The 24,629-nt window shown below is 43.3% G+C and overlaps 1 protein-coding gene across 2 annotated transcripts in view; it reads left to right on the top strand.

The window, feature by feature from the left end:
• ATXN1 (ataxin 1) overlaps positions 1-24,629 on the top strand; it is a 368,814-nt gene that overhangs the window by 49,754 nt on the left and 294,431 nt on the right. The window contains exons 4-5 of one of the 2 annotated variants that reach the window (XM_058027067.1): positions 14,314-14,394; positions 18,509-18,595. The exons of the other annotated variant lie outside the window; for it this stretch is intronic. The gene's annotated coding sequence lies outside the window, so the exon portion shown is untranslated. The remainder of the gene's footprint in view (positions 1-14,313; positions 14,395-18,508; positions 18,596-24,629) is intronic. 2 annotated transcript variants of the gene reach the window in all.

The raw sequence follows: 24,629 nt of genomic DNA, 5'->3' as shown, positions 1-24,629 counted from the left end.
AACACATTAGACTTGGAATGGCACTAAGGTTCTGGACTGCTTGCAAGTAGTCTGCATCAAGTAGAAGGTGTTTTCCAGAAGCACTGGCTCTCCCATGACCCAATCAAACTCTGCTTTTCTTGCAGAGTAGCCACAGTATAGCTTTGAGGGCTGGTTCCTGTAAAACTGTCAGACTCAGCTGAGCTTAGCATAATGCAAACTTTTGTCTGCATTCCTGTTCCCTGACCCGAGTCTGCCCTGCAATGACTGTATCTAGGGCTAGGAGAAGAGCTGGGCTTGTCCTTTAGTGCATTCATTCTTGGAATACTCCTGCAGCTATTCCAGGGTACTGCTGAATCCCTAGTACGGAGCTGGGCAGCTGATCACCAGACACCTGTGAGAGAGGTCTCAAGTCAAAGTCTCAAGCCAAAGACAGGCCCCTAGGTGTGGGGATGGCCTTCCTCTCTTTGACAGTCCCCACTGTTCTTGCCAAAGCTGCCAGTGGCAAGCTGTGAGTTAAAAATGCTCACTTTTGGAAAGCCCCACTCGCAGCCCTGCTGAGCAGCAGTTCAAAGATTGTTTTCGTGCTTAGCATGTTTCACTCTTGCCTCTTCAGAGATCATGTTAATATTATCAGCTCTCATCAAACATTAATCTGTACATCATTTGCCAATTGAAGCATGAGTAGGTTGCACAGATTTATTCAGCAAGCAGCAATTGCTGCCTAGACTCTGTGGTCTAGTTGTTAACAGCTGGCTGTTTGGGTTGTGTTTTTGTTAAGTGGAGAGCCTATTTATAGGCAGCACAACACATGCACATCCTTGTCTCTGCTACTGCAGATCCTGGGTAATCTCCTCTGGTACAAAAGCCTAGTCTACCAGCTAAGCATAATGTGTACTAAAGTCAGCGTGGGAGAGTTAGAGGTGTTGGGTTTTGTTGGGTTTTTTCCTCTTTCTATCACTATCTTGAGGCTTTGGAGCAGACCATAGCACAGGGACAGGCTGCTTGCCTGAAAACTGGGGGCAAGTGTTTCCCAGGATACATAGGAAGCAATATATGGTGGTGGTGTCTGACACAAAATGTCATTAAAATATCCTTGTGGCAAAGGATTTCATTTTAAACAAGGAATTTAATATGTGTGTGTATCACACCCCATTCTTTACCCAGAGAAGGCAAAGGTAACTTTTGTTTGCTTCCAGAAAATTAAATGACAGGCTATCTGTGGTGACAGTAGTCTGGGAGCTGTGTCGTTCCTTTTCAAGGGCTGGAGGAGAGGGCTTTGGCTAACACCCAGCAGAGGAAAACCTATCTGTGTCTGCACCCTGACACCATCAGTGAGATGGGGAGTGTGGCCTGGTGCCCCTGAGCACCCAGGAGTTGGTCTGTGGCACTCTGCTTGCTATTCAGAGGTGCTGCTTGCCTCAGTCACTCTTTGTGCTGCAAATGAAACACTGTGATTCTAGCAGAGCACACAATGAACTGCTAATTACAAAACTGAAAACAAAGTTAAAGGGAAAAATGTGCACAGCATAATTTCACATCATGCTAAACAGCTTTTTTTTTTCCTTGGTTGCTTTAGTCACCCTACTATGAGGTGTTATGACAAACTGGGTTTGTCCCTGCCACACACTTGCTTCTTTCAGAGTTCACAAATGTCTGAGCTGCTTTCCTCTCCATTTGTTCAACAGGGATTTCCCATTATCTTGCACATCGCTACTGCTTTTGTCTTTCTGCAGTGCTCTCTTCCAAACTATACTTGCTTGCTTTGTATGTAGGAAGTAGTATTTTAATTCCATCACAGCGCAGTTCTGTATTCTGGAGAACACAGAACAACCTGGTCTGTCTGTGCCTTCCTTCTCTCCCAGTCCCTTGTCACAAGAGTTTGGAAATAGTTTCAATAGGTGCCTGTAAAACAGGAGAATGAAGAATTCTGCAGGGCACTGGAATAAGCACAGGCTGGACTGCAGTTAGTGATGAGTGTGCACTCCAGTCTGCTCACTTGCTTCTCAGAGCACGGTCCTTGAGTGTGACCGTGTTCACAGGGGTTCTTGGATGAGGGAAGAGATGAAGGATCTGACTCCATGTTTCAGAAGGGTTCATTTATTATTTTATTATATATATTACATTAAAACTATGCTAAAAGAATAAAATAAAAGATTTCATCAGAAGGCTAGGCTAAGAATAGAAAAGAAAGAATGGTAACAAAGGCTCTGTCTTGGACTCTCTCTGAGCCAGCTGAGCTGTGATTGGCCATTAATTATAAACACCTAAGATGGGCCAATCAAAGATCCACCTGTTGCATTCCACAACAGCAGACAATCAATGTTTAGCTTCTCAGGAGGAAAAATCCTAAGGAAAGGATTTTTCATGAAAAGATGTCTGTGACACTTGAGTGAGCAGCCTCAGAGACACGTATGAACTTTTAAATCATTTCAGTCACCTCCCTGTTTACACCCCTCCTCAGGGGGAGGTGCTTCAGTAAGTACTACACACATCTGTCTGCAGTTCAGATTTAGGCACACAGGCATAAATACTGATGTACTAATTGAATATATCTGAGTAGCATGCATGACATGCCAAGGATTTGCTTACAGGCATACAGGAATGCACTGGCGGTGCGTTCTACCCTGCCTGGCAATCCACTCCTAGCCAAGGATGCAAATGGATAGGCTCCAGTGCTTTCTGCAAGGCACTGTGCCAGCATGATACAGATGATGGGGAAGAGCTGAATAGATACTTAACATCTCTGTGTATATCTTCCCCATTCTGTCACAAGAGTACCTCATAGAAATAAATAAAAGGGATGCTGTTAAGTCATGCCAGTCAAAAAGAGTCTGAAGATAGACTCTGGCTGCCTGCCCGGTTGCGCTAAGTTTTCTAGGCTCTGAAGCGTGTGCTTGTGTCTGAGAAAGTATTTAACCATGATCCATGGACTTCTGGAGAGCTGGGATGATTTCTGAAGGTGATGCTAAATGTAAATAAGAGAAGAAAGACTCTTGTAATGGGACTTCAGTCTACTCCGCAGGAATCAGCACCTCTGTTATAAAATGCTGAGGTCTCTAAGCAGTAAGAAGTTGACAGCTATTTTCTCGGTTATGGAAAACTTCAGGAATGCTCTAGGGCACTTGATGCCAAGACAGCTCTGCCATTTCTCTGTCACACTGACATTGGTGGGACTTCAGTCAGTAAATCTGCGAGATCCCACTACCAGTTAGACTTAAGTTTGGTGTTTGGGTTTTTCTTGGGGGGTGTATGTGTTCCTTTCTCTCCATATAGCGCTAGTAACAGGTCACTATTTTTTCAGTTAAGTGACTTCCTGTGGTTGGGATTTGGAAATCAGTAGAACTTTTTGTATTGCTTTATTCTGCTGTCCTTGAATCTCTTTTAGGAAGAGATTAGAGGTAGTTCAGAGACACCAGAGTAATTGGAGGGCAGACGTTCTGTGAGGTTTGTGCTTGTTTAAACAGTAAATTAAATTGCAGGGAAGCTGTGCTCACTCACGGATATGATGATTATGATGCTAAAATAGTACTGGTAGGCCCACGCCTCCAGCCCCATGGGAGTCCTTAATGGAAAACAAGGAGCTGTAACATCGCTGACCCTGTACGATGTGACCTTGGCGTGTGTGGGGGAAGCACCAACCTGCTGAAACCACTCCAGCATGGAGGGCTTCAGTGAAGAAGGTCAATGGGGCTAACTTTTGCTGAGGAGAAAGCACAGGCAAGTGTGGCACTGTTTCTAGAGCAGAAGCAAGCACCTGATGGCTTTCGAATGTGTGTAACTTTTAAATGAAAATGAGAAACGAGCCCAAACTGAATTTCAATTATCATGAGATATAAATTAAAAACAGAGTTGAAGCTTCAGATTAAGTTCATTTTTTACTACATAGTTTCGACTTTGCTACATGAGCTTTCCTTGTGTTTTGATATTGTCAAAATCACTTTACAGCAACAGGTCCCAATAGATTATAGTAACACCCTGTAGTGTGTTGGTTTGTTAAATTAAAGGTTTACAGCAGCCAGGCTATGGTTTGAAAATCATGCTTTCACGAGTCTGGGAGCAGGGAGGAGGAACTGGGCTGTTGGTTCCCAATGGAAAAGGATGGGCATGGGGCGTTTGTGGTGTGTCTTGTCACGATCCGTGCCAGCCTGTGCCTGGGAGCGGCAGCAGCAGCTCAGGACAGCGCAAATCCCACTGAGGCTACAGCCACAGCCCCAAAAACAAATGAATTCCCCCTTTCTGGGTGGGAGCTGAAGCCATCCCAGGTTTGCCTCTATGTGTTCCTACACAGCATCTTCCCCTTGTCTGCTCCTCTGACCTCACAGCCCGTTCTGCTTCGCTTCCCTTCTGACCACCCCTGCTCGCCTTCGTCGGGGTTTGGACTCAGCAGAGAGCCGGTTCTAAGGTCAGCTGTGTCTTCCCCTTCCCCTCTGCCGTGCTTTTGGGAGAGGCCAATTCACGAGCTCGCTTGCTCCTTCACCACCACCTCCCCCTCGGCAGGGCTCGCTCTCGGGCCGCGCCGGCTGCGGGCGGTGCGGGCTGGTCAGTGCTGGGCGTCACTGCGACCGCCCCGCCTCAGCCGCTCCGGCCCCGCTCGCGCGCCCGCGGGTCCCGCGCCGTGGCCGTTGGGCGCTGTCCGGTGCCACCGCGGCCACTGCGCTTGTGCCAACAGCGCGCGGCCTGTCCCGCGCTCTGTCGCGTGCTTGGGTCTCGCGCCGGTGCGCGTGCCTTGTCGCGTGCCCGTGCCTCGCGTCCTGTCGCAGGCTATACCTCGCGCCTTGTCGCGTGCCAAGGTGTCGAGCCTCGTCGCGAGCTCGGATCTCGCGCCCTGTCGCGTGCCGGCGTCTCGCGCAGGTGCGCGGGCCCTGTCGCGTGCACGGGCCTCGTGCCCTGTCACGTGGCATCTCTCGCGCAAGTGCGCGTGCCCTGTCGCGCGGCCGACTTTCGCGTGCTATGTCTCGCGTAGGTGCACGTGCCTCCCCCGCGTGCCAGCGGCTCGCGCAGGTGCGCGTGCCCAGGTCGCGTGCCTTGTCGCGAGCCCGGATCGCGCGCCCTGTCTCGCGCAGGTGCGCGTGACGTTTCGCGTGCTATGTCTCGCGCAGGTACACGTGCAAATGCACGTGCACTGTCGCGTGGTACTTCTCGAGCAAGTGCGCATGCCCTGTCGCGTGGGCGAAGCTGTTGTGCGGCCGGATCTCGTGGCTGGTCTCGTGCCTTGTCGCGCTCAGGTGCGCGTGCCTTGTCGCGTGCCCGGTCTCGTGCCGGTGCTCGTACCTTGTCGCGCGCTGGGTCTCGCGGCCGGTCGCGTGCCGTTCCACACAGCGGGTCTCGCGCGCGATCCTGCCGGTGCCGGACGCGGCCGCCAGGGGGCGCGCAGCTCCCGCCGCCCACCCAGAGCTGCCCCGCAGGCCGCCGCTGTGCCGGCAGCCGGCACAGCAGCGGGCACTTGCAGTGCAATGTCCTGCCAGTAATCCCAGATGAAGTATAATCGCCCCCGCCCCCCCCCCCCCCCATTTTTGTAGGTATTTTTAGCTATTTTAACCCTTTCCCTACGCTCTTGGCACGGTAGCGGGGAGCAGCGCCCAGTGTGCTGTCCCCTGTTCGTCGGTGGCCCCGAGGCTGCTCGCTGGGATCCGGCGGTGCGCGGCCGCTCGGGCCGGGGGCACGGGGACAAGCACCGGCGCGAGCGGAACGGGCGGGCTCCGGCGGGCGCGCGCGCTGCCCGTGCTGCGGGGGGCCGTGAGGGGCCGGGCGGTCACCGCCGGCCCGACCCCTGCGAGATGCGGAGCGCGGCTGAAAGTGCAGTGCCCTGCAGGAGGTCAGCCTGCACGTCGCCAGCCTTTAGGCAGCGCTTAAACTCTCTTGACAGATGAGTTTCTAACTGAAGCCCCTCCAGCGAGGAGTTTACCACGATCCCCTGGGTTCTATTGTGTAATTACACCTAGAGCTGGAAAGGCTCTCCTCATAATACTTAACTCAATCCTCTCTACTGAAAATTGTGTTCATGGTAATATGTGTAAAAAGGGTCATATGCAATCGTTTAGTGTCTAAAAGCCCAACTTTTTGCACTTTGGAAACCTATTACCGTCTCTCATTTCTTCTTTCTTTGACTAAACAAAAAAGTACTTTAACGCTTTCTCTTCATTAATGTTTTCCCAACCCTTTCAGCCTTTCTGGCCCTCTCTGTATTCTCTCCCATTTAATCACGCGTTCCACAGTTTGCCATACTGAAGTGAATGCAAATATCACGTAGTTGCCAACATAATATGCAGCGATCACATTTACTCCTGAGTGCCTGCAGCATGGACTTAGGAAATCTCTGGGAGCATTTCTACATTTATTTTTGTGTAGGGGTTTTTTTTTTTCCCAGGCTGGAATCCTTACAGCAGTGTTTTGTGTTGGAGGAAAAAACAGCTGAGCTTTTATTCCTAGATAAAGCCTCTTCCTCAATCACCTGATTTCAAGTAATTATCAAGTGACTTAATAGTAACGCTACTGCTACTTGATAGTATTCTACTACTTATCTATTAATTTAAGTGAGTCTCTGTCCTTCATGTGCCATGAAGCATTGCTTAGGGCTTGGACACAGTTGTTCAGTTCAGTTAGTCTCTAGCATGTTAGAAAGGAAATTCTGGATTTTTTTTTTTTTCTGCATTAATAACAGTTTCAGCAGGATTTCTCACAGCAAAGGTTATAACATCACGTAACTTTGATATGCTCCTTTGGAATTCACTTTGCAGGTAAGCAGTGTGAGCCTCAGGTCCCAGTGAGTTGCTCCTGCTTGTTCCCCCCATGTCCAGACTGAGGATTCAGAATGCCTCTTGGGGATCCTTCAGTCGATTCCATGGATCATGTCTCTCACAAAGCAGAAGCATCCATGTGTTGGGAGGGCAGCTAAATTCCCTCACTCAGGATCAGTGGATATGAAGTTGGTGTGTCTGCCTTGAAGGTCCACCTTGTCTTGCACAGGGGTATGGTGAGGTTGTTAATTGGGACTTTAGGGTGCTCTGACAAGTGACTTGTGCTCTTTTGGGGCAGAACAAGCAGTCTGTGTAAATCTAAGTGCTGAGAAGGGGAGGGGGCAGCTACAAATGATCCCTCACTTGTTGGCTCCTCCTGCTCTTGGCTGCTCTACTCGTTCTCCCTGGGAGGGTGGCCCTTGGTTGCCTGCTGGGCTGCCTCTTCAACCTCCCGGGCTGGGTTAAGCGTTTCCAGGGGGCAGTTAAAGATGTGCTCTATGGTCTGTGCCCTGAGTGCACAATGGGAATTTCCCCCAGTGCTGTGGCTGGGAGAGCTCTGCAGCAGGTGCAGCACAAAGCACTGCCACAATCGGCCACGTGTTGCCTCCACGTGCGTGAAAGGGCTCACACAGGAGCACGCACACGGCCCATGACCGTGCTTCCACTCTGGGTGCCCTGCTGGTATTTTGTGCTGCTTTGGCCACCTCTGCCATCCCTCTGCCATGGGGCCTGGGCTGGCAGCATCCCTCCTCACTCTGTGCTCTGTCCAGGATCTCTTTGGATGGCTGCTGACTCCTGTACAGAGCTAAGGCACTTGCCCTAAAGCACGTCGGAAGTGTCTCCATACATCTTTCTGGGAGTTTTGTTTAGTGTGTCCTTTTGATACGTGCCAAGCCCTGCCTTGGTGTTTGTAGCCTCCCAGATGTTTGGATGGGTTTTTTTTCCCTGTGGCATGTTGCTGTGTAACCCAGCAGGCACAACACTTCATCTTCTTTCTCTGCAGCCTAAAAAAGTCTCTCTTCTTTACAGACATTGAGAGCAGCGACACATCTGCCTGCTATATTCTGTCACTACTTATACCTTGTGCTTTGCTTTGGGTTTCAGTATCCTCTTTTAGCAAGCATAGATGCTGCAATGGGAAAATGGCTTGTTACTATGCTTGGATTTTATTCTGACACTGCAGCTGGTTGGTTTCATTATTTTTTTTACTTAAGGAAAATGCTGGAACTTACCCTTAAAGGTGCTGCTTCAAAGTGACAATCCTGTGCAGGGGAAGAGTCGGGATGAAAGAATAAAAAGGAATGGATACTGGATAATTCCCAAAGGGAATTGTTTCCTGATAATGTCAGGCTCACTTTTTACCTGAATGTGTTCCTCAACCACAACACTGTAGTAAGTAATCAAGAGGGATAAGAAAGATAAAAATGTGTATATATGGGGGGAGGGAGGGAGCTAGGGTGGTGGTTTCCTGTTAGCTCTCTGAAGCATAAACTCTAAAACTCAGTTCATTAAAATTCATGGAAATCTGCAAACCACATTGGGTCATAGAATGGTTTGTGTTGGAAGGGGACCCTAAAGATCCTCTCATTCCAGCCCTGCTACTGTGGACAGGGACACCTCTCTCACTAGACCAGGCTACTCAAAGCCTCATCCAGCCTGGCCTTGAACACTGCCAGGGATGTGCCCAGATTCTCTGGGCAATCTGTTCCACTGCCTCACCACCCTCACAGTAAAGAATTACATGATTAAGTAAAGATATGAAACCTTGTACAGTTACTAAGCTAACTAATTATATAAAGTATGATGTTGAAAATAATACAGCGTGAGTAGAGCAACAAAATGTCTTTGAGTTGTTTCAGAGAAAATCCTCAACTTTACCAATCCTGTACAAATTCTTGGTGTACATGAGTAACAGCTTAGAATGCTTTCCAAATAGTTGAATGAACTATGTAGTATGTTTTATTTTCCCAAGTGGGCAACTTTCCCTTCTGATCTGTGCAAAAGATTCCATGAACCCAGTAACAGAATCAAGTACCTTACATGATCTCCTAGTTTGGCATGACAGTGAAACACAGAGTGTTTTCTGCTTGTTTCACCACAGAATGCACTTGAAGCACAGAGCTACTTAGTGAATGACAGACTGAAAGATGACTACTGAAGAGAAATTATGTGTGTGTATGTCGATGTACAGTGCTAATTTTGAGATTAGGGTGCTGGGTTGTGATGATGAACAGTTGTTGGCTGCGGTCGCATGTGCTCAGCTTGTGATTTTTGCACAAAAATATGGACAGCATGAAACGTACCTGTTGTTACTTATTTTTTGAAAGGTGATGTCTAATTAACAAACTTAATTATTTTGTGTCTGTTGAAGGCAACAATAAGGCTTCCAATGTATTGCCTTTGGGGTTTTTTCAGTACTCATTACAATCTTTCCTGGCATTCATCAGCACTTCTAAATTACTGGGAAGAGTGTAATTAATCATTCACTTCCTTATGTTTCCTACTAGACAAACACAGATCATTGCAGGCAAGTTGAAGTAAGCCATTTCAGATTTTCAAAACATGCTGTGGCTAGTGGAAGTCTTGGGGAAAGCACTGCTTCAAACATTCTATCAACAGATTACAGCACAAAAGGTAATTCAGTGCTTGACTGTAACAGCATTTGATGACAAACAGTTTATGAGGTGTCTTTGAGAAAGGATTTCTCTCTCACTAAGTCAGTAAAAATTTAAGGAAGAAGTTTATGGGATTTGTTTTCAGTCCAGCCTGAGTGCATCTCAAAACAACTTGAGAAAAGAGAGTTCAAGTGTTAGAAGCCCCAAATTCTGAGCCGAACCTTGTCAGCTGACACTTCTTTCATTGGGATTTATTTAGGTTTGCTGTGTTAAATCAGAAGTCATATACATAAAAGTTCTATCTAGGCCAGAAAGGAAAGGCAAACCAAGCAGACAAGTTCAGACTACAAAGATCAGAGTTTTTATCTTTATTCTGCAAATACGGAACATTTGGAAAGCACTGTGTAAACGGAACTTACGCCAGGTTTTCTGAAATAGTTACCATCTGATTTGTCTGCATGATATTTACTTGGTAAAAATGCATATTGCTCTGGTTTTGGAAGTGAGAGCTTACCCATGATCTGCAACCTGTAGAGACAGAAAGTATGTTCTTAAATGGTTTGTCAGCAAAGTTTGGATCTGCTGCAGTCCCTTCCCACCCAAGCTGCTTCACAAACTCCTCACTGGAATGAAAGCACTTGTGGCGCTCGGAGAGCAGCAGCCAAATGTGTGTAACGTGCTGCCCCATGAGGAGGGGAGGGAGCAAGCTGGCCAAGAACTGAGTACAAGTACGGAGCCCAATTTCTTCTGAAAGAATGAAACAATCCTTTTATGTCCTCGTAGGAAAGTAACAGCTTTCTGTTCTCCCTCTGTAGGCTCCTTTTCTAGAAAACTGTTCTTCAAAAGAGCGGAGTGCGGCAGCATGCTTCAGCCTCCAGGATTCACACCACTAGCTTCAGGAAGTATGACTGCTTTTGAGTTATTGCTTAGATGAATGATAATAAAAAAAGCTGACTAGCTTAAAAAAAAAAAAAGGACCTTGGAGCACTGTCACATAACTGCTGATAGCAATGATCATTATGTTTATCTTGCCATTTTTAACCTTGTTGTCAATTACCACATTTCATCCTAGATTCTGGTGTCTAAGAAATCCATGCTAAAATGAACATTTGTTTCAGCAAAGGCTTCCAACTGAATGCAAGCCACAAAGGGTTTCTTTTAAATTGGATCAGAGTAGGTTTTTTTTTTCTCCTCCCTTCCTCTGAAGGAGAGAAGACAAGTTCTGGAAGCTTGGTTGCTGGTCTAAAACATTAATAGCATGAAGTCTCTTCAGTGTTTCTGTGTTAAACGCTGTTTCAGAGCCATTGCTACTTAAGGGATTTAGTTGCTAAGACTAAGCAACTAAATGACCTGTGTTCCCAGTCAAACATAAGAATTGACCTTACCATGTATGGAATATATCAACAGCCTTGTTTTGTTTGTTTATTTTGTTTTTTTGTCTGATTAGCCTTACTGTATTAATGCTTATGATGCAATGTCTTTAGGTTGTGGAGGGGTAGAACCTGCCACGGTAATGAAGTAAAAGCAATCAGATAAAGGAGAGTGTCTGTCCTTGCCTGCAGACTGTGGGAAGTGTTTGAGCCTGCTCCAGGCTGCAGTGCTTGGACTCAGCTTGTTGAAGGCACTTGGCCAGAGACGATCCCACACTTGCGCTGTGAAGGCCACAGAGGCTCTCCAGGGAATGATGGGACACGTCAGTGCCCTGTTTAGTCCTGTTATAGCCCAAGTACCTTATCTTTCTTAACCTGCCCTTTAGAGTTTAATCTTGTTCCTTTATATATCTGGTAGTAGAGGAACTGTGGTGTTTTAAGTACTGCAAGAGTGCTAGAAGTAGATCTGAGTGGATCTCCATATGAGGGAATTACAAGGAACAGGTTCTATGGGCTTTTAAAAAGGGAAAGGGAAAAAAGGGGGAATGTAATTACCATGCTGGCAACGATTCCAGTCCCTGGAGGAATGACTATTGCGTGAGGGCTGCCTATCAGACAAAGTGAGTTTGTAATCTGTTTGTAGTGGCAAATTCCACGCTTGGCTCATTATGATACCTCAGTCTGAGTTAATTATAGAGTTTGGGATTGGGGGTGAGGAGAAGGACAGGAATGAAAGCCTCTCTCAGAAAACTGAATTCAAAGGAATGCAGAGTACAGTTCAGTACCTTTTCTTGTGTTGGTGCTTCAGCTGCTGAGAGTGCCCCACCCTTACACAGACAGTGCTGTCTCTGGAAGGTCCTATCGTAAGAACCCCATGAAGCAGCCTGTCGTTGGGTGCTGCTCTGAGCTGCGTACACTTCAGAGCTGTAAACACTACCGAGATGTTCCAGCATTACTTATTTTCGGGTCACTCTCATATTGATGCTTTCCCTTGCATGTTTTCTGTTTGTGACCTATTTTTGATGCATTTCACATCTGCTTCAGCAGCTCTTTGACAACCAGAAAACAGGGCTGTTTACTGAGTTCACAGCTGCTGCTAATATCCGTGCAACTAGCCAGAACTGACTGTTTCCTTGCTTAGCTCATCCTGTTGAATGAACCTCTCAGCAGGGTTTGTTGCAAGTTTGTTTCAACTGGAATGCTATCAAAAGTTTCCACACATTTGTGAATTTCTCATACTTCAGCCTTCCTAGAAACCCAGAGACATATGCACCCTCACTAATTCCAGTAACTTTCTTCAGTTTCCCATGGCTTAACTGCATCAGTTTTTCACAGATATTGAAAACAGCCTGTCGTAAATGGGATGAAATTCCTCCTGTCATTAGTTAACACTAATGCGTTTGAACCGAGTCTTTAAGGAAATAAGTCTTCTTGTCTAGTTTAAGGACCCTGTTACCTATCAGCTCACATTGCAGTGTTTCGTTATGGTAACTCAATTACCTTATTTTTCATGTTGCCTTTTTTTTTTTTTTTGTATACAGATGATGTTTGAAGAGGGGTGGGAATGTAAATTAATCCTGCAGCATTTCCTTGTATCACCTTCAGCAAGTGGCTTGCTCAGGGCGCATCATCTTTCAATGAGGCCACATCCTGTAGGGCTGAATTCCTGCCTGTGCTGTCATCTGAGTGTCTGTGGGTGGTTTGCAGTTTGCTACTCTTGCAGTTCATGACACTATGGATTGGTTACTTGCAGGACACTTGTTCCCACCAAAGAAAGATATTATTGGACCTTTGTGGTGTAGGTGCAAGAAGTCACAGCTGTGTGGGGTCTGGGCAGTTTGGTTTTGTTGTTGTTTGGTTTGTGCTTAGGCATTGATTAATAGCACAATATGGCAGGCAGCCAGTGTGTGTGCTTCTGGAAGTGAACAGAAGTCCCAGTCTCCATGAAGAATTAAGCTGGTGACACACTTCTTCAGTTCCAGCTGTTTGAGCTCCTGCCTGAGTCTGCCCTTCCTGATTTTATAATGCTGTTCAGCACTGTTATTGACCATCTCCCAAGTGCTCATTTAAAAAATAATTGTGTTTCCTAAGCCACATCGTGGATCTCAACTTTCAAGCCTTTCTATGTCCTTGTGAGGTAAACGTTACCAGGTTAGCTGTGATCTGAATTACAGATGTGGATACAGAGGCACAAAGGGTATAAAAGATCTGCCAAAGTCATTTCAGTGCATCAGAGACAAAATTAGGCAAAAAGATTTCTGACTCCCACCTGTGTCCTACTCTTCCAAAGCAATTTTCATGCTTCATTCAATTTTGGAACTTTTGCTGTCACGGTATCTCACTGGTAGCTTTCATTTCTTAATGGTTTTGAAGATTGATTTTCACCACTCCCACCCCTGGTTCATTTCCAGTTGTTAATGAAGTATATATTGAATTTTCTTTGGTCCATTGTGAAGCTCCTGGTGGTGACTCTCAAGTACTTTCTGATCCCTACCTACTGCTTCTTAGACAATAACAGAAAATGTGGTGACCAGCCTTTTCTCTCATTTTACCATCTGCAGCCAACAGGAGATACCAGACCATTTGATTGGGCTCCTTGTATATGGGCTTAAATATTTAGTTGCTAAAAGACTTCAGTTTGCATTGCTCCACATCAGATGACCAGTGTTGTGGGGTAGCTTAAAAATATTTATTGTGGTCGTTAACTAAATTTGGAATGCTTTGTTTGTTTGTTTGTAGTGTTGTGTCAATGACAAGGCGAGTGCTCATCATAGGAAGCTCATGAACCAATTTTTGGTACCTAAAAATTGTTCTCTGCTGAAACCTAGATGCTCAGCAACCTTCTCTGAACCTCTCTTCCTTTCACCTGTCTCCGATACTCTGGGGAGTGAAATTTTGGTTTTCTGAGACATCTGCCTGTTTTGATTTGTTCTAAGGGGAGCCTGGATGAGTAGCTGATACCAAGTACTTAAATTTGATATGGCTAAATCTGTTCAAGCAAAAGCCCAGCACAGTTTAGGGCAAAATGTAACAGTAGTGGAATACATGGCTTGAGAATGCGCATTGTGCTGCTGAAAGTGGTCAGTGAAGTGGCTTCTGTTATTTTACACAAGTCTCAGCATTGCTTTGCTGTAGTGGGAGGTAGGAAGAACCAGAAATTAATCCAGTTGACACAGCTGTTTATAAAGGTCATGGTAAGTACACAGCTCATTGACTCAGATTCCTTGCCAAAACATCACCTCTTCTACATCTGCGAGTGTTCTCTAATCTTTCTGCACCAAAACTCATCTTTGTTCCTTCAGTGTTTTTCTCCTCTCTGTGAATTCATTTAGCTGGAGAGATGGCATATATTCATCAAGGCAGCTCTTCACTTCCTACCTAGGCAGTTCTGATGCTTAGCACCCTTCCATTTGGTCAGGAAAACTTCTTTATAGGGCTTTGCTGATGTATCATTTTCTAGCTGCAGTAGGACAGTGTATGGATTGGTAAGCTGACCCTGCGGACTTGGACCTCTATAGGCTCATTAGTCCCTGTGTTTTTGCTGGAGAGGACTCTGGAACACTGCAGGCAGAACAAATGCTAAAATACAGCAAACATCTTCCTCCACAGGGAAATTCACCCCATTGCAAAACGGCTGGGTGAGAAGAGACCAATGGAAATAGTCCACACCCAATGCTCAACTCTGCCCAGGTACGTTATCCGGTCGTGTTCTCTGTATCTTCACACACGGAGACTCCACATCCTCTCTGGGCAACCTGTGCCAGTGTCCAGTCATACCTGCAGTAAAAGTTTTATCTTAAAAGGGCATTTAAATGGAGTTCCCTGTATTTCAATTTGTGCCCACTGCCATTGGAAAGGAAGAGGCAGTTGTGTAGGTGGATTTTAGAAAAGTCAGGAGAAAGGAAACAAAGCATTAGACTGTAGTAAAACAGAATTCTGTTGCAAAAATGATGAATTTCCATGACACAGTGCAAATCAGTAGACTCTCAAGATTGGAAGAGGGAAATCCTTCCAGCCCCAGCTGAATTTGATGAGGTAGTTCACACCTCTCAGAACTGCAGTTTGAGGCAGCCTGAAACATGATGGAGAGTGAGCTATGTCAGCGTATGTCAGCATATGCTTCAGAGCATGTTCTCGATTTTATCTGTACATATGAGCACAAAAAAATTCTCTTATTTTTCAGAGCTGAGCTGGATTTCTCCAGCACAGTTCTGTGGCAATGAGCAAATTCCACAGGAAAGCTTTACAGCCAGAGAACATATAAAGTCTGGAACATGGATAAACTGGTTAGGATAAAATAGAAACCAGCAAAACTCTCTGCCAAAATCTGAAGTGAAATGAATAGAGGTTCAAAAAAAGTTCATTCAGTATGCCTGGCTCCTTGTTTCCATAATTTAGGAATAATTACATTTTTGTCACTAACATTGTTTTTAAATGTCAATAGAAACCAGACAAGTATATTTGCAAACCCAGCCCTGTCACATTGAATATATTAGATTTTCCAATACCAGCCTCTTCTAAGTAAGGCTGAGGAAGCACTAAAAGCTCAGTAACTCTCAAGTGTTAGGAAGCTATTGAAAGAGCTTGTTAGGCTTTATGACAAGCAGGTTGAAATATAATAGGCCTGGAGCTTTGTGAAGGAGCCGGAAAGCTGTGGTTGAAGAGAGGACAGTGTCCAAGAGTTTGTAGACCAGATGATTTGTGCAAAGGGGATGTTGGAAGGTTCAAGGCAAAATAAACAAATGGGGCTACCCACAGGGACAGTGTTAAGCTGAGACCAAACTGCTTCCTTAGCTTGGTTTCTAAACACCAGTTAGTCTGTCTAACCAAAGAAGGCATTTTCAGTTAAAGTTTCTTCCTGTCCACACTCAGGCCAAGAAGTCATTTTCTGTTACCTAATTGACCACATTTGTTCTGACCCAACTTTCCTTTGCCTATTACCTAGTGACACTGTGGGTCTTTCTGTTAATCCAGAGCAGCACATGATTCTCTTCTGACAGTCCTAGATGCGTTTGGTTAACTTTGTCCTTCCCTACTGGCTCTGTTCTTATCCCTCTGCTTTGGTATTGTGCTAAAATAGACCACCTTCTTTACACCTATCATTCATTTTCTGGTGGAAGCTTTTTGGTTCTGATGCCTTCTACTAGACCAGCTTGGGTACCCAGGAAATGTAAGCTAGCCTCTGGTAAGAGAGATCCTGATAACCCAACAGATGTATTTTCCATGGTCTTGGATCCTCTGCCATGGCACCAGCATCAACAAAAATAAAGGAATAAAGATTGTTCCTAGCATGTACAGTTTTAAATGCAAATTTGAAGATATGAGCTGAGTGCAGTAATAACTTAATATGACTTGCAGGCCTCTTTGAGCTGTAACTTGGAGATGTACCTAGTCTTGTTCCTGTCACCATGGGATTGAGAGCTCCTCAGGAATATTTTTTTTTAAAAAAACCCTTGATCTTCAATGGAGCTGCATAAAGAAAATGTAACTCTACAGAGACAGCTTGGCTTTGTAATAATCACTGCATCCAGTTCATGGGGTCGAGTTGTAGTGTGTTATTCATAGGCCTGTGAAAATGTAACTGAGCTAAAGTTATCTACCACTTTAAAACTGGGTTCTAGAGGCCCTGAGCATAGGTATCACCACTAGAATATGCCAGCTCAAGAATGAGTTCCTCGAAAAGTGGATCAGGAAGCTGTTACAGCTGAGCAGTTGTTATGGCTGTTGACGGCTAGCTAGAGAATATTGCATTACACTAACTCAATTTTTTCCCAAAGGATAGGAATTCTTTACTCTTATTTCCTTTTTTACAGATATGACAGATCTGGGATATGTAGAAGAGAAGAGAATAGGGAAGCAGGAACATTTTTAAAAAAAACTTAGTGGTTTGAAATCCTAGCTTTCTGATACCTTTTTGAATTATATATATGTTATCTCTCTTTTACATAACATAAATCTTTCTTGTTAAGGTTGCAAACTGCCAGTGTTTGTTATTGAACTTCCCAGATCATCCCTTGTCAATTTAAGATTATTTTCCCTAATCCCTGCTGCACCTTAAGCACATCACCAGGCATTCACCGAAGAAAGGTTAGTCCCAACTACCTCTGCAAGCACAACATCTCTGAGTCACTGCAGACATTCTTCATGTAATTCCCTGGTCCCTGAGCAGTTCCAAAGAGGCCGACTCATTGCAGCCCTACCAACATATTCCTCACTGAGCCAGGAAGGCCTCAGAGCCTTTGTGTAACCCTGCTGTCCTGCAGAAATGTCACTGTGAACAATACTGGATTACACCAGACAAAACCCACTCTGAAGAATGAAGGGAATTTCATTATTAAAAACCAGAACAAAACTAAGTGATAACATGCTCTATTCAGAGTACCTGACAGATACTGGGTATATAAACCTACCTTCCTCCAAAGTCACATACTTGGGGGTGTATGGAACCATCCTGTGCAGCAGTACATGGCTACACCACAAAACAAGGACAAATTTCTTCACTCCATGTTTATTTATACCAGATCTCTTTGGACGTTCTCTTCTTACTGAGTGCAGTAGCTGGAACCTGTTCTTCCAGCTTCATTATATAAAGGTGAAAGTCTCAGCTTTAGAAGCTGGCATTGCTGGGCTTGAGAAGCCTCTATCTTCTCCATTTCATGGCTCAGGAATTCATGCTCTGATACTGACCAGCTCACTGACTTTTCCGTAACTGAAGTTTTGTTACGGTAAGCTGAAGAATTCTGTGAAAATCTAGAATTATCTTTTCTTTTTCACATTATGTATTTTCTAGGGCTTCTTTATTTTACTAGAGGGATAATGAAGTAATCTCAGAAGAGCGTTTTATTTGCTGATTGTGTTGTAATCATCCAAAGTATGGATTCCTCATCCTAATCGTATTCTCTTGGAAGGAAGGTTGGAGTTACAGCTACTGCCCTGTAGCTAACCTTGGTGGTATTCAGTGTGTCTAGCAAATGCCAAGTGCAATGTTCGGGAATAAATCATTGCTAGTTAAATCTTAGCTAATATAACAAGTAAAATATATCAATGTGTTATTTTAGCAAATGCATGCTGTCAGATCTAATCCTGGGTTTCCAGCCTCTAAAAATGCAGGTGGTGCATATTAGTGATGAAGTGAACAGTTTGAGGAGGAAGGAACTTGAAAGTATTCTAAATTCAAATTACTTGATGTAGAAACTTGAAACACTTATATCCATGGGAAAATTTTCCTTTTCCTTTATTTTTAAACCACTCAAGTGCAGACATACTTTTTTCTCTTTTACTACCGCTTGTTTGTGGGGAGCAGGAGGTTTTGGAAATTTGAGAAAATAACTTGTAGTTCTGTAGAACGTTCACTAGCTCTGTTTGGGCTGTAGTTTGCAGCCTGAAAGACATTGATATAAAGAAAACACTTCCAGGAAATTATGTGGCTTAGATTAATCGATGTTGCTGTGCATGTTTAAGTCAATTACTCAGAGAGAACACAAAAATTCTTAACTGTTTATAGTACCTAAAACCAGTATAAATGAAGCATTGCTCTTCAAAACTTAGAGAAGTTTTTTTTTCATAGAAGGATTAAGTGACTTCACTTATTTTCTTTAAATACAATAAAACTAGTATTCTGTCTCTTTTCTAATTTTTACCAGGAAAATTTTTTTTCTGTACAAAAAGAAAGCAAATGAATGAACACAGTTGGTACTAAAGATTAAAGTATATTTCTACATTTGCTGAGCAGTAATTTGTTTATTTTGCACACTGATAAATTTTGAGGTAAAATTATTAATCTGTTTCCATTTTCTATTTTTAGGTGTATTCAACAGTAAAAAATGTATTGGAAAGGACTTAAGAAAGGCTGTTGGGAGAGGATGGGAGAAAAAATTAAGTGAACTTTAAGGTCAGTCTCATAAAGATACCAACCTAACCTGATTATTGTCTGCCCTCTGGAGAGGGGAGAATCTTACACAGCTGCATTAAAGCTGAGAAAAATGAGAAGCTGAGAGGAAATTGTATTATTCTCTGAGTAGGTTATGTTGTACAGTTAACGAATTATGGCTACATAGGTTTCTTTTTAAAAAAAGCACTGAAGTAATGTAACCGAACAAGAAAAGGTAACTACAAAATTCTTGCACCTTAGCCATGAAAGTGAGGTGAATATCATATAGTATACAACTGATTTCTCTTTTGTAGGAGGCCAGAGGCTCTCCACTAAGAGGAACGTGTTGTTTACAGGTTTGGAAAGGTTTGTTCCACATTCCAACAGTATTCTTAGGATGGTGTGGCAAAATCTAAATAGTATCACACTGTTTTCTCTAACTCTGCAGCTTCACTTTCCTGAGCCCCCAAGGTATTTCTAGGCAGAGGGGTGCATTTCAGCAAAGAGAAATTGTGAGGGGATTGAAGAGCAGGTTTCTCTTGTATGTGCCCTGCATCATCCACGTGAGCTGCAGGGCTGTGCCAGTCTGGGGAGAACAGCACTAGGGACGGTGTGACTCTGTCCTGCTGGCTGGTGGCTCAGCCTGTGCCTTCCCTGCTGTCAGGCAGCATGCAGACTTTTGGATAGGGGTGATAGGGAGGCTGTGCACTGAGTGTTGGAAAGTGGAAGAATCGAGGGAGTGCGCCTTCACCTGATCGTCATCGTGATGGTTAAGGACAAAGGGATCTCACTCTTTGGTTTTTCTGTGGTAATGGGCTTTTTAATCTCAAGTGGCCTACCTTTATATAAAGCCTCTATCCTTACTTTATTCAGAAAGCACAAGATGTTTTTGATTGCTTCAAACTGCAGTGCTCACATTGAAAACATTTCCAGAGTTACACAGTGTAGAAGAAATATGAAATTCAAGTCCTTCAGTGTAGAAGTATATATGAAATGATGGATATTTCTGTAGCTTTGAAAAATGGGTTGTCCTTCAACTCCTTCTACTTCAAATCCATTCTGGGAAACTTTTTCAGTAAATGAACACTGTTAAAACCTTTAGTCTCTTTTCTGTGTAGAAGGGCTAGCAATATTTTTACAAGTTACTCTCACAGTTGAAATGTGCTTATTAACAACTCTTAAATTGCTTGCCTGTTGCCAACTAAAAATAGGTGCCTTTAATCAAACCATTTCTCATGCACTAAATTCCCTAAATTTGACTTATATCTATGCTTGGACTTCAAGTGCAGAATTGTACAAGGTGCTAATTTTGGCACATTTGTTTGAGAAGTAGCATGTACATTTCTGGTATGTATATTAAATTTTGTGTCTAATATTTAGTGCATCTGTTTTCCTTAGTTGTTGGAGGGGCAAGGCAAGAGATATCCTGGACTCAATAGCATGGTTGCTAGCACTTTGATTGAGTGCATTGACAAAGTAATAATACTGTTGGATTTCTTGAAACTTTTTGGTGCAGAGTACTTAAAAATAATAAAATAGAAATATTACTGTACATGGAACCATGATTTTTAGCTAAGCCTGATGCAAAGAGAAATAAATTATTAGCTGCACTGCTTTGAAATGCAAGAACCTAAAGTACAGGCATTGGTTTATTCTGCCTTTTGTTACACTGAGAGCTTTGGAAATGTGCAGAGCAGAGAACACAGACTTTTTTCCCCATCTTTTAACAACTGAGGGTTTAGAGTGGCTGCTGGCGCAGGAGGAAATGCCATTAGATAGATACAAGAAAAGCCAATATTCCGTGTTATTCGTGCAGACAACTAACATTTGAAACTTGCACGAAGTGCTTCCACTTAAAAGCTGTCAGTCACATTGGTTATAAAAAGCCCAGAGCACTCAGGGACTGTCAATCACTTCTTAGAAGAGAGAGCTGACATCTTAACATTTACTTTGCCAGTATTTACCAGATGCAGAAAACCAAAGGGTGAAAATTCAAATGAAAACACACATTCTTGCTGATCATACAATACAAGGGAAACATTTGGATCAGTTACTGTCGCTGCTCACCTAGGAGCCTCCAATCCTGCGAAGGTTTTTCTCTCTTGCTCTATGAATAGATCTGTTGCAGGCTGGCTCTGCCGTGTTGCAGGGAAAAGGCTTTTGCAGACGGTGTCTGCTGAGAGTTGTCACAAATTCATCAGGTGAGGAAACAGGTTAACTCTGGCCCATCATGTCTAGGGGAGTAGAAGGAAATGTGCAGAGGACTTGGAAAGGGCACATAAAGGGCATCTACTTTGCTTTTTTTCTTATGGTAATAGGGATGTGGGTGTTGTAATTATGAGGCTGATGACATATTCTCATGCAAGAAGGGGATTGGCAAGGAAAGGAAGAGGAGGAACCAGTTAATTCAAATACATCTTCTGATCTTTTTCTGTATGTTTCTAGATCTAGTTATCCCTAGATTACCCTGATGCTTTAGATACTGATCCTCGTGCTTCAGTGGGACTGCAGCTGTGGGTAGCACTGTGAATTCAGCATCTGGGAACTCTGGTCAGAACCACTGTTGCTGTTGTCACAGAGCAGGAGGTGTAGGTGCAGAAATGGCGTTCACACATTGCAGGCCTCTTCATGTCCTGCTGTACTGGAGGTAAAAGGAACGTTGTCCTTGATGCTGCCTCCAGCAGTTCACTAGACTTGAGTACCTAGTATTGTGTTCCCACAGCTGCATGCATCTGAAGGCATCCATGGGACTCTTGGTCCATCTTTGACCAGACTGTCAGTCTAAGTCAGCATGGCCAAACCCAGCAACCGTGGAAATGTTCAGAATGCTGCTTTAACTACAGTCACTCATGTGAGTGCCTCTTTACCAGAGTCTTCTGGAAGCAAGCAGCTTTCTATGTTTATGTCTTTTGGAGTGGTGCAGCCAACATCTGCAGCAAGTTGCTGATGATCCCAGAGGTTTTGTTCACCATGTGCATCCAAATGTTAAGTCTCACAATCCTGACACAGCCTTTGGTTCTGCAAGTCATCTTCCATGTAGAGTTCCTCCTGCCATTTGGAGCAGAATTTTGTCCCAGATCAAAACTCTAGATGAGGTTTTTAGAGAACAACTGTAACTGTAGATACTTATGTATAAATTTCTAGAACCAAAGTCATGTTCCTGTTTCAGTTGCCATTGTAGTCAATGAGAGTTAAATTAGTGGAGTTTATGAAATCATGTGATTTAGCTTACCTTGGAGCAGACACTTCTCAGCTGTCAGCAGAGCAGTTCTCTAAGCTTCGTTGACTGTTTTCAGTAGGTCTCCTTTGACTGTAGTAGGGATTCACACACTGACTGCATATTAAGTGCCTTAATCCTGAACCAAATCCCGCCCTTGCAGCCAGCTGCTTGAGTGACTCTGCACATTTGAAGGACTTCCCTACTGGGATTATAGCCTTGTCTTGATACTCATATTCCCACATATTTTCTTTCATAGCAGGGCTGTTTGACATGGTATATACACACTTTAACCTTTCAGGCATCTTTTTATTTGCATACAGACAGTCCTACAGCTGTGGCAGCCCCAAGCCCACTGTGGCTAAGCAGACCAAGTATTTACCAGTTACTTGAGATCTTTCTCTGTCAGGTTTCTGTGTCAGGTTTATATATTAACCACTGGTATGAAGAATACCAATTTAGGTTATGGAATATGGGTAAATTAATTACATGACAATCCACAAGGTCTTGCTGCTAGGAGTGTGTATGGGTGCACAGAAACTCTGTTATGGGTCACAGATTACTGTAGGGTTCGGTAGTACAATAAGATCAAATGATGTGTTTGGGGACTGGACTGGAGATAAGTTTCCTCTGTTTTCCACCCTGGAAATTGGGAAAAACTGGAGTAGTAAACACCACTGCTTATGACCTTTAGTTACCAAGGGAAAAAGCATTTTCCCATTGTTTCTTAGATGTCTTGTCTATCTGTTTATACATGGGCCAGGACTGTATTCTACAGTGCTTTATTTTTGTATTAGGAAGTTGTTTCTTCCTCTTGGGAGACTCTTCATCTTCCCTTCGAGAGTAAATAAAGAATGCTATTCACCATAACAATAAGTCTAGAAAAAGTAACAGAAAACAAAATGTCCCTGTATACATTTTAAATAGCTTAAAGTTGATTACATCAATGCTTTGCTAATCATCTTCAGATTTTAATGCCAAAAACCAGAAGGCTGTGAATTGTACAAACCAGAGGTTGGAACTAAGAAGAAAGATCAATAGCTTAATGTAAGGAAATGTAGACTGAATGCATGTGGAGTGATTTCCTAATAGAAGTAACCACTGGTATGCAAAACAGACTTCTGTGGTCCACAGAGGATGTCAAATAAAATGGGTATTTTTATTATTTCTCAAAATACTACAGAAGTTATATGTGAAAAATACAGGGCAGAAGAGAGACCTTGTGTTACATCCTCATCTCCTCTATGTCCTGTGGTCCCATGTGCTAGGGGTCTTTGTTGTACGACATTTAAGATACAGAGCACACGGAGTCAGGAAAACAGAAAAATTCCTGTTTGTACTGGTTATTCCTTTGTTCCCCTCCTGTGATGCTACAGAAAGTTAGAAAACTCTTGATGTTGTAACCTGAAGCTCCACCAGACAAAGAAGAGATTGTAACAGGCAGAGTCTAGGACTTGCCTTCCCAGGCAAGATATGGCATTCCCAGAAGTGCCAGTTCCTTGTCTGCAGATCATGAGCTGGAGACTTGTTCATGTGCTGTGCAAGTTACTGCTACTGGCTGAATGCCAGCCTGTAGTATGGGGGATCCCCTTGTGAAATTTCTTCCAAGAACTAAATATGAATGCCATTAATTCACTCTTACTAGAGAACATGGGTGTTAAGTAGTCATGTGCAATAACTTTTAAAAATCTAGTCTGAGGTAGTTCAAAGAGCTCCAACAGTGAAATAAAAATAAAATCCTCTTCACCTCAAATGTAGGGGTTGTAGGGTAAACTTCAGGTATTGAATCATCTGTTCCTTTGGAAAAGTGAATTATTCTAAATTGCTGGAGCACTTCCCTCTTTTCCTCTAGTGGTTATAGAAGAATACAAGAGGAATTCCATGAATATTATCCAGGTGAAGGAAAATAGGAACTGACCTAGAATATTAGTATCATGTTGCATAAATCATCAGCTAACAAGGCAGCATGTACTTAAGACTGCTTCTTTCTCTGAGCAACATTCAGAATTTTAGACATGACCTTAAAGATATGTAAATGGCTTCTGAAATGGTCATTTCACTGGAAGCTTGTTGAGAATGAGCAAAGTTTTACACCTTTTGGAAGTCTCTTTTACTTAAAGCAACTGTGACTGTCAGTCACTAGCAATGCTCATAATGTTTTGGGAAAACTGATTACAATTCTTATGTGTGCAGATATTAAAAGGAGGCAGAGTTTTCCCTAATCTGCTGTCAAAAGCTGATTTTGTCTTAAAATGACAAATAAAGTTCTAATAAATGTGGGAATTTGAGAAAGACAAGTTTTTATTTATAAATTTAACCTTTAAAATGTAAAAAAAATTGGGAAAATTTTGGTAAAAGACCCAAGGCAAATGTAAGTATTTAATTTGCAAATTTTAAATTATTTCTTAGACTGTTTCAGTAAAACAAAGTTAGTATTGCTACTGTCACAGCATGACATGCCATGAGCTTGGCTTTAAAAAAAGCTGCGGTAATATCTTGTTTGTTTTATTTTGCCTTTTGATTTCTCCACTTTTCTTTTTTTTAATCTGGACTTCACACTTTCAAGTTTTCTCCACAACAGCAAGGCCTATGTATTTTATAATAATTATATATGTATGTATGTTTGTATTTTACCAAATATATGATATTATTGGAAAACTAAATGACTCAAAGAAAAGGGCCTTCAAGAGAAACAAATCAAAGACTCTGAGATCAAGTCTTAGGAGTTGACAGCATGAAATTGAGGGTGTATTTGCAAAGGCTTCATAGCAGTGAATAGAGAGAAGGCCTCTGGGATGGTTAGGTTGGGCTTCTGTTCTGGATGACCTTGTTCTCCCT

This window comes from Melospiza georgiana, chromosome 1 (assembly GCF_028018845.1).
Source record: "Melospiza georgiana isolate bMelGeo1 chromosome 1, bMelGeo1.pri, whole genome shotgun sequence".
Taxonomy (NCBI): Eukaryota; Metazoa; Chordata; class Aves; order Passeriformes; family Passerellidae; genus Melospiza; species Melospiza georgiana.
The sequence above is the reverse complement of the archived record's forward strand: the minus strand, read 5'-3'. Positions and strand labels throughout refer to the sequence as shown.